This window comes from Solanum dulcamara, chromosome 10 (assembly GCF_947179165.1).
Source record: "Solanum dulcamara chromosome 10, daSolDulc1.2, whole genome shotgun sequence".
NCBI lineage: Eukaryota > Viridiplantae > Streptophyta > Magnoliopsida > Solanales > Solanaceae > Solanum > Solanum dulcamara.
Genome location: NC_077246.1, coordinates 35081291 through 35092775, shown reverse-complemented (window position 1 = coordinate 35092775; position 11485 = coordinate 35081291).

The following is an 11485-nucleotide window of genomic DNA, read 5'->3' as shown; positions in this document are numbered from 1 at the left end:
TTCCTATTTTAGAGCTCTTGGAATTTAAATGATTTATATTGGTCAAAACTCTAGGAATACGATCCCAAAATGGAATTCTGACGATTCCATCAGCTTCAAAATGGCCAACTTAGGCTAGTAGCATGGTCGGCGTGAACATCGAGCCATTTGGTGTGAGGTTGAGACCGTTTGGCGCTTTAGCCTTTGAAATTTGGCTTAAGGCTGACTTTGGTCAACATTCTTGGAAAATATACTTATATCAAAATTTTGTCAGTGCGGTTAGCTTCAAAATGTCAAGTTTTGTCTAAAATTATCTTTCATGCATTTCTTGAGACTTCGATCTTATTTTGAGACTTCTTGTGGATTTTAGCTCAAATGGTGCTTTAATGTGGGGCCCATTTTTTATCAAGATGAACTCAAATAAAAATTCTGAGTGCGCCATTGAGTCTGAAATATAAAATTTCGTAGGTTAGTATATCTGATTTATTTTTATCAAGTTCCGAATGAATCCCGAGGGTCCGCTCGAAAACTTTAAAATATAGCAAAAGCTGACTCTTCTCTTTAATGGAGGTTTTGATTTCTTGAGCTATAAAGCTCTGATTGAGTTGATTCAAAGTTCAGGGTGCTCGTGTGGATTGTGGATTTGCTGTGGAGTGTTTGCGAAAGTGTAAATATCGATGTTTTGAGGTAATTTCCACCTTAAAGGGGCTGCCCAAGCTTGAAAATTAGCTTTAATAATGAAATTATTGCATGGGTTGTTTCCTTTATTTTTTGAGAGTTAAATTGTGTTGTAAGTTCAAAAATGAGTTCATGTAGCTCAAATGCATCTTTTGATGAAGTCAAATTTGGGATTCTCGATACGAGTCTCACAATCCTGTTTTAGACCCAATTTGGGGTTCGTCTTCGAAAAATGTGAATTTTATGTCGAAATATTCGTATTAACATCATGATCAATATTTTTTTAGTGTCGCAGGCAATTGGAGGTGATTTAGAGGCGGTGATCATCAATTTGGTAGATTTGGAGTGCACGTGATCGACTTCGAGGTAGGATATAGTCTTCCACCTTGACTGAGCTTTAGTAGATACTGTTTAGTATTTATTTCATGTGATTTAGGTTGGTATTTTCCAAGATTAGCATTCTCCTCATCCTATTTAGTTTTCTTGTTTCTCGGGTGAGCTTTAGGCTTGAATAGTCTAGTGAAATCCTTAGATTAGGCTAAGAACATTGGTTGTGGTGTTGACTTATCATTATTATCCTATTTAGGATTGTTATTGATGTCCTTAGGCTAGGTTTGAGCCTTAGGTGCTTTAGCAGGTGTTTTATTGCCCTTATAGCTAGATTTAGCTACCAGTACAGCTTGTTATGGATATCACACCTTAGTTCTAGTGACGGAGACCTCTGTGGCTCATCGTAGCCATAGGTTTGCCTTATGTCATGACCTAATTTCTTAGGTCATGATGAAACCTGCTAAATTCCACCAGCAAGTAAGTGTAACCCTTAACCCTTTGCCCAAAACCAGAGACAACGGGATATCAAGCAGAAGATGGATAAACAATGTGGAAAGTAAGTGCTAATAAGAAGAGAAAGACCAACCGAAACAAACACAACAAACTACCTCAAGACCTGACAACAGTCAGTAATCAAGCATTTAAACAAAAATAGGAGTATAAGGCTTTTACGCATACAATATGAGTACAGACAGTCTTTGAAAGTAAGTAAAGACTAGTCCTAATCTAGTGTGGACAGAAATCGACAACTCCAAGTGCCAAGAGCTCACCAAATCTCCGAATCAGAAGCTGCTCTGCACCAATCCAAATTAACCGCACTAACCCGTACTATGATCTGTAGGGGACAGAAGTGTAGTGTGAGTAACAAATGAATGGTACTCAGTAGGTATAGGCCGAATGAGCTCCACAAATAAATCAATTATAAAAAACATCTAATCAAGTAAATACTGCACAAGTAACTAAACAGGAATTATCACAATAATGACAGAAATAAGACAAAAAGACTGGAGACATAGATAAAGGAGCAGAGTCAAAGAATGCACCTGAAATACAATCCAACCACCTACTAACACGAAAAATGTATCATAGGAGTCTACTTATAAAAATATAGTGCTAACTGGCAAATCTAACCACATAATCACCTAGGAACTATTCTGACTGAGCCTAGCAGGAAAGACCAACCACCATCCAACTTAAATTACACATATACCAACTACTAATACAAACGAAGGTATCAACTACAAGTACAACAAGAGATAAGAGTAAGCATAATCAGGCAATAATCGACCGCATGCCCATACCCCCCGAAAGGTGAAAACAATGACAAATATACCCCCGGTCCCTATAAAATCGAGGGACCACAGCATACAAGTATGCTGGTGATAGGAGATGCTAATGAATGCAAGTTTTTAGTAAAAACAAGTGACATCATCGATGGCTCTCAGAGATCAACAATAATAAATGTATAGACCCACCCTAGGCCCCGGTCTGCCAGGTGGCACCCACACATCTCCCTCATCTAGTTCTATGGTGCTCTGGCCAAAAGGTCCTATAGGGGATGCAGGAAGTCCACATACACTGCTTGGAATCGAACAAGGTCTTATATAGATATAAACAATCTCTACAGTGGTACCGGAGAATGAGCAACCAAGCCGATGTAGAAAGGGTGTCGCCGCGCCGGATAATCAAGTACAGGCTAAGGCATCTCGGATGCAGGAAAGGTATAAAAGGGCAACGACATGCTAGATAATCAACAAAACTGAGCGTATCCTCGATGCCTCTAAAACTGTCAGTATAAAGAAGCACGTCCTCGATGCCTCATAGATCTCAAAACTAGTATCCAATATTCCAGGTGGTACTACCCCCTTTAAAACCAGTTTAAAAGTAGTAAAATTGTGGGGAATCCTTCTTAAAAAAAAGTATTTAAAAACCAATGAAATGCTAGAATCGTATCACAAAACAAGTGAATATGCTCAACCAATGCAAGCATGCCATCTCACCAGTATTCAAACAAGAAACACACAATACAAATAGTAACATTGAGTAAACCACACTGTTAGGACAAAAAAGGGACTAACCTGGGATCTAGTCGCTCCTCGAGAACGGCCTCAGTCCCAATCAAAAGGGAATAGAAAATGAAGCATCCTAGCCCTACCGCTAAATAAAAAACAACAATTGAGACATGGCTCAAAATCAGCTAGGGGGAAATATCTCTAGGATCAGCATCTTACCCTAAAATATGCCAACTCAGCTCCAAGAGCACAGCTAAGCCAAACCAATGGCTACAACGAGACCCAAAGGTCTCAGGCACTAGCATAAAGGGTATCTTATTAATAATAAGCCCTACCAAAAGCTACATCTAGATAAAAGGGTAATAAACACCTGATAAAGCACCTAAGGCTCAAACCTAGCATAAGTCCATCAATATCAAACATAAATAGAATAGTAAGACTAAGTCATCACCACAACCAAGGCCCACAACCTAATCTAAGGATTTCACGAGACTATTCTAGCCTAAAGCTCACTCGGGAACAAGAAAACAAAATCGGATGAGGAAATTGCTAATCTCTGAAATTACTCACCTAAGTCACACATAAAATATAGTACATGATATCTAATAGAATTCAGTCAAAAATGGGGAGACCGTAGCCTACTTGTAGGCTGAACACGTGCGCTCCAAATTAGTGTATCAGAGCTTTTCCCTTCTGAATGGTCTGGAAAAGCTACCATACTGTCAAAAAAAATCACAACGTCATTATGGTCATTTAGACACTAATTTTATAATTTTTGAACACGAACCAATTTTAGGGTCTAAAACGGAAAATATGGGACCCAAGTCTGAAATTTTGGAATCGACCCCAAAAATAGGTTCTAAATAGCACCCAAAGATCAAGGATCAAATTAAACTAAAATTTGGGGTGGAAAAACAACGCAAGACAATCATGCAACAAATTTCCACATTTTTAAGCTAAGAGGACAATTAAGGCAGCATATTTAATCAGTGATTACTCAAAAATGAATCTCTCCCGCTCAAAATAAATTATACCATGATGTTCCTTGCATAAATCCCCACATATTAGCTTCAAAAATCATTAAAAAGGAAGCTCAAATGATCAAGATACAATTCTCCAAAGTTTACTAAAATTCTGATCCAAAAATACCAAAAATAGTAGCTAAATTTGTAAATTTATCTCACACAAAGCCTACCCTCAATATTTAAACCTCACCAATGGATTCCCCACCAAAATCCTCTTGAATTTAGACCCTTAAATATTCAAATTTAGTTGAGGAATGAAGGAGAAATTGAGGTTTAATGTCAAGACCTATGGCTGAGTTTCGTCCTTGGTCTTTTATTAAAAGATCATGGTCTTGGCCTTTGCGAACGCGTAGGTCACTAAGTTTGGCCTTCGCAAACGCATCTAGAGGCCCGCGAATGCCGCCAAGGTCCCGCGAATGCAGAGGCAAAACACACATACCTCCATGAATGCGGAGAAAAAGGATGTGGGTCTCCGCGAACGGGGCCAAAGGCCTGCAATCGTGGAGAACAAACTCTCCTGCACCAGATATCAGCTAAAAAGTTAATTTTTGTCAAGTTCAAATATTTTGACAGGGTACTCAAAATTCATTTGGAATCCCATGTGTGCAAATGAGATATGCTACCCTACCTAATTCGATATTACAGACTCAATGATGCAGTTGACATTTCCATATGAGATCATTACGACAGAAAGTGAGTCCCACATCCAAGGTCTATTTTAAGTCAAATTCCATAATGGACCTTGGATTAGACCGAAATCCTCGGGAAGTGAACGAAGGGTCGTTCTAAACCAAAATTGATATTTTGGAGCTAACCGCGCTGTCAGAATTTTCATCCAAGTGCGTTCTCCAAGAATGATTACCAAAGTTAACCATGGGCCAAATTTCAAAGGTAAAAGCGCCAACTAGCCTCAAACTTGTACCAGTTGCCTGGAGATTCATACTAACCATACTACTAGCCTACATTGTACATTTTAAAGTTGATGGAACCGTTAGAATTCCTTCCTGAGGTAGTTTACCTGAAGTAAAGAAAATGACCTGGAGGATCATTACAACATCCACTACTAAATGAACTTTTATCCACAAAAGTAAAAGGGTAATCGCATCCTGGAGGCACGAAAGGACGAGGGTACCGAGTCTGCATGCTCTGCCAGACCCTTGGATACCCTTTCAGACAGAGCAACGCCGACACAGAACTCGAGCTAAGAGGAAAATCCTCAAATTCACTTCCAACTCCAAAAACTCCTTCAATTCCTTCTTGGGATCCAACTCTCGCTCACTTAGCCCGAACTTGACCAAAAACACTAAGTTTAAACTGAGGTCGACCAGACTAAACCAAATCCACCGATATGAGCAATACAGGGCCATGGAAGATACATCTCACTCAAAATTCCAAATGCTTGTCTTATGCTTTCAAATCCATTCCTCCAAACCACCAAGGGTGTTCTGCCAGTCCCCAACTATCCTAAAAAACCTCCAACGCCATCTGACACTCACTTATCGAATACATCGTACAAAGCTCAAGGAAGCCACATATTTCTACTGAACCTCCAGGAATGACAACAACCAAAACAAGGAAACTGAACTGGGTAAAGCCCAAAATTCTAATCTCAACTTCAAAATCCAAAAACCCATTTAAGACTCACCTTCTGAAACTGAACACTCCACTCCAAAAGACCAGTTTATTCTGTGAAAGATAATACTGCACTGAGTCCAGCTCCTCCGGCTTATTCTTATCATAGGAACTTCCAAAACACCGGCAATAGGTGCCCACAACCCACTCTGCCACCCCAAGGGATACCAAAAGAACACACGTGAACCTCACACTCTGAACAAGAAACCAAGAGATGATTCCACAAATTACTTTGACTACATCCTGAAGTAGAGTCATTTGAGAAATTCCATTTGCCCATGGAAGCAAGGTTCAGAATTAGTCAAAGCACACCAGAACAGAAGACCCAATTCAATAATCTGACTCCTTGAACAATCGAGACACTCGCTATAGCTTACTGGTAGAACCAAGGCATGACACGAAATCACCAAAACTGAAGGTAGTCCTAGTTGTAAGGTAAAATAAGCCTATGACAGAGATTTTCAAAATGTATTGACTAATCACCTAAAAGTCCAATAATCACAAGAGTACAATAAGGCAATTCTGATATACCACATCTCATCAATATGAACACTTTCGCTCTACAATCATCCTTTCTCCCTAATTATTGGTCGGTCACAAGCATAAGAAAACCACCATTTCCATGAACCCAATAGAACCCTCGTTTAATGATGTTTCAATATAAAACATCACCATACTTGGAATAACCAGAGACAATTCATTCTAGTTTTCTCAACTCAAACATAGCCATCTAACATGTCATCACATAACCAACTAGCTGAACCGATGATTAAACCATCAACTTACCCTGAAGAGACAACCCAACCAATCCAAAGGGAACACCTTAGATTTACTACCTTAGAAACTAAAAATAGGAAATCAAACAAAGAAAGAATCAACGCACAAGATCTACAGTAGACCACAAAGGCCACAATTATAAACACACCCTCCTCTCGGCAGCAACCTCACACCAGCTAAGAACACTAGGGGGGAAGCTAAGAAGGGAAAGAACAAAGCCCACCAGAGAAATCATGTCACGACTCAACTCCGTCGGCTATGACTAGTGCCCGAGTTAGGCACCCATACGTACCCTTAGCCCCACTTAGCGTGTTAGCAGAATAGACAAAAGTAAGAGTGAAAAAGGGGTCGCTAGAGAGCGCATAAGAATAGATATAACACAAAATGGTCGTTAAGGCCATCACGAAACACAAAGCCCAAAATACATATACATAACCCACATCACAAGTCTACAGACCTCTACAGAATAATAGCCTAGTCATATAACGGGATAGGTCCTCGTCATACCCTTAACCAATATGTACAAATGTACAACAGAAAAGTTCATACCAAAATAGGGCTTCGGACAAAGGAGCACTACCAACCTATAAGCGACCGAGCATCTATACCTGCAGGCATGTAACACAGCCCCCAAAGAAAGGGGGTCAGTACGGATAATGTAGCGAGTATGTAAAGCATGGACTATAATAAGTAAAGCCATTACTAGAATAGAAGGTGAAAAAATAAGAAAAATATCCAAAATATCAAAATGCTTTCCATAACCAAAGATAATACATGCAGAAAAACATATGCCATATACGGCCCCATTATGAGACTCGATGAATAAATAGTGGTCGTCACCCCGTCACTGGCGCCACAGCACATCATAACTCTAGAGTAGGGAATATCTTTGTAACAGATCATATCATATCAGATAGTCATATCAGATCATATCATATAATATGTACACATGGCACATCATATCTCTACAAATCAAACCCATGTACAGGGCGTACCTGCCCCCTTACATCGGGGCATGGCGAACAATGCAAAGAAGTATGCACGATAACAAATCCTAGCTCGGGCTCAATGAAAGAAGCATTGAGGCATCCATGAGTGGAGTAGTGAAAAACTAAATCCAATATAAAATACAAAACATTTCCAAAGACTCGATAGCATAACTCCGATGACAAGTCATATAAGAGAAATTAAGTGATAATCATAGTGCATGTCTTTCAGATGTCATAATGGTCTATGTTAAAATAGTCTTTCTGAAATCGTTCCCATATTTCAAAATATATTATGGGGCTCAATGGAATAATTAAAATAAGCTATCATTCAAAATCAAGACAAGAGTCATATCAAGTACCTTTTGAAAGTCACTATGGATTACATCAAAATGGAACTTCTAGAATTATATACTCATTTCAAAGCATAATAAAATGTCCTTAGCAAATCAAGAAATTAGCCATCCTAGTGGCTCTAGGAATAGGAACTTCCTTGTAACCATAAAAAAAATTCATATATTTGTTTTCATAATGACCATGCCAAAAGAAAGATTAAGCTTTACATACTTATGCCAAAAACATGTCAAAAGAAGGAAACATTAGCTTTACATACCTGCTATGGGTTAATCACATCCAGACTCGCTTTGCTACTCCCTTAACCTATTTAACATGAAAGTAATTCTAAGGTTAGTGACCTTCGACTTTCCAGCTTGTAATTCTACCACCAATTACCCATAGGAACCAATCCCTTATCCATTTCCTTAGACTAGTTCATTACTAGTTCCGAAGTTAGCAAAAATCAGGCAGTATCTCCCCTATAACTTGCCTTATCCAAACTTCCATTTTAACCTCCAAACCTTAGAAACCACATTAACAATAACAACCCACATATATACAACATTGAATTACAACAATACGATGCAATACAAGTTCCCAACGACTCGCCCAAAATCATGATACCAAAATAGAGTTTTTAGTCTTTATTTCATAAAATCTTAACCACACCAAACGAAGGGTTACATGGCTGCAACCAGCAGCCTATACAGTCATTTTCAACCATGCTCTATTCATGCAACATTACAAAACAACGCCGAATACAACACCATAATAACAACGACTCTAGCAAAACTTTAACCTGTTAGAATAGCATCAAATCAGCCCCTACATGACCTGCAATGTTCTTTGGTCGCAACCTGTATATTGTTATGTTTCCAACTCATATTTATACACCCATAACATGCTTAAACACTTTCCCAAATATGGGAGGAGAGAATCAAACCTTATCTTGCTGAAAATTTCTCTTGAAAGCTCCTTAATGCTATTAAACACCATTATGTAATCGTAGGATACCTTAAATAATTAAATCACAGAACAAAATTAGAGGGCTTACCTTCTTTCTCCCTTGGCCACCACTACTTTCTCTAGTTCCTAGGATTTTCTTTTCTTTTCTCTTAAGTTTAAGATGCTGAAAAGTGATGTTGATCAGCAATACACATGAATATGTATGTGTCCTTAAGAGGGGACACATGGCATCCCCCTAGGGCGCCACCTCGTGTCCATGCTCCCACTCATATACTTCCATCTGGCAGTGTGGGGTCCACTCCAAGCAGGTGAGTCACCTACTTAACCTAAGTAGGTGGGTCACGTACTTGCCACCTGCTTGCTTCAGTTCCATGGGTTCGTAATCTCGTCTTACTTTAAGTGCCTATGTATTCCTTACTACTTAAGCTCGACGTGTACTTAAGTATCTTAATTACATAGGACATCCAAGTTGGTAGCTTACGCAAGTAAGTCGAGTTCCATGACTTGTTATTTGGCCTCCAAGTCCTTCTGGATTCTTACAACCCTACTTCCAATATTTTTTATTATGGGGTATCTCATTCTCCTTTCCTTAGAGTCATTTGGTAGCGTTGTAGCTAATCTGGGTCATGTGGCAACCTTTAAGAAGTTTAATAAGGCCTTTCGAAGTACAAAAGTATAGGGCATAACATTTTCCCCCCTTTAGAACATTTGTCCTCGAATGTTAACTAGTCTCATAAGGTCTTGTGAGGACTTTAGGAATTCTTCGTAATAGTTGTCCTCCATAATCTTTTTATTCATCAACTCAACTAATCTAGGAGTTTAGACTTCCTGTAGACACAGAGAATACATACGAATATCTCTTCTCTATCTCTTTTTTGGCTTTCCAGGTCATTTCTTCTTTATTCTTATTTTGTCATAAGACTTTGACGGAAGCCACGTCCCTAGTTCGCAACCTTCTAATTTGCCGATTCATGATAGAGATAGGTTGCTCCTCGTAAGGTAACTCCTAGTTACGTAGATCTCCTCCACAGAAACTATTCTGGAAGGGTCACTTATACCTTTGCGAACCCTTGACACATGAGGGACTGGGTGTACCGCTTCTAAATCCGATGGTAGGTCCAACTCATAGGCATCTCTACCTATCCTATAAATGATCTGATAGAGACCCACATATCCCGGGCCAAGTTTCCCTTTCTTATCAGATTTTGTTACACCTATCTACCATAACCCATATGAACTCATACTTCCATCGAATGCGAGTTCAGTCTGTACTATAGTTCATATTAACTGCTTTTTATTTCCCAGTCGGGATTTCCATCTCCTATAATAGGCTATCAAGCTTCTATCCGCCCATTGCTGGCTTTTAGATCTTGCTAACTCATTCTATGATGGGGTCTCACTTATCGTTTAAGTGTTGACATTAATACATTGTAGTGCCAGTAGATTTCACCTCACGCTTGTATTTCTCATATCCACTTTCCCCCTTTAGGGCGTACCTATGTCATTGTCTATTTAGTTTCAACCTTTCAAATGCCTATGATTCTTTTCCAACACATTTGGTACACTACATCATATCCCTATCTTTCTTTAGATCATACATACCTTAGATTACCCATGTAATCTTAACATAATCAGGAGGTGCCTAGAATCGTCGATATACAGTACCAAATCTAGTCTGAACACTGGTACTCGAGTAGTATCCTTAAGGTAGCAATGCATTCAAGCCACATCTCATTCATCCCAATCAGTAATTAGCCAGTGCTTATAATCGTCTCAAATTCCCCATTTCGGAGCATTTATACTTTGATGACCTGTGTTTCGAGCTTTGTCATAACACTAGCCTTATGCCAATGGATACCACTTGTCCCCTTAATAAATTCATAACACATCAGTTGTTTTGTAAATCTACATCCCCTATCCCCAAGGGATCTCACTATTTTCCAAGGTGGAATCACATGTACACAATACTTCTTCATGTCTCATGAGCTTTCATCCTTATCGTGTACCTGACGCCAACTTCTAATTTTACTCAGAATCATATCAACTTTGTTTTAATAGCATCCTTGTCCTATCCCCTTTCCATCACACCATACCTTCAGTTCATAGATATCTATTTCTCTTTTAGTCCGATACTCATACTTAATTAATCACGTCCATTTTGAGTGCCTCCTATAATAGTCCTTTTATTTCTTAGGAAAATTTAGGTAGGGTTTCCTCTGTATTTCTTACTATCTCAACACCTGCACGCAGAAAACGCCAACAATTCCTCATAGGGCCAACACATATATTCATATCATATCATATCTCAGCCACACAGGGCATTCAATAGAAATAGTATGAAAATGGATTTACCTCGTATGTCTATTTGAAATACACCTGTTACACTTTCCTGTTTACTTTTCCTTTCAATTTCAACTTTACATGTCAATCGTATTTCCACACCTTACCTAACATATGTCCTCCATACCTTCGCTCACCTGCGTGCTCTATAACTTCTAATATCATTAGTTACTTTCTTCTATCGTTGTTTTCCTTTTGCTGACAACACAGGTTAGTATGAGGAATTTTATTTCCTATGACTCATCTCTATCGTACGATCTTAGCTATGAAAGAAAGGTAACATCCTAAATGTCCGATAGCCACCTATTTATAGATGTGGTGCACAACGCATCGATAAATAAGACTCTACTAGACACGGTCTGTAGACACTCCAAGGACGAACTGCTCTAATACCATTTCTGTCACGACTCAACTATGTAGGTTG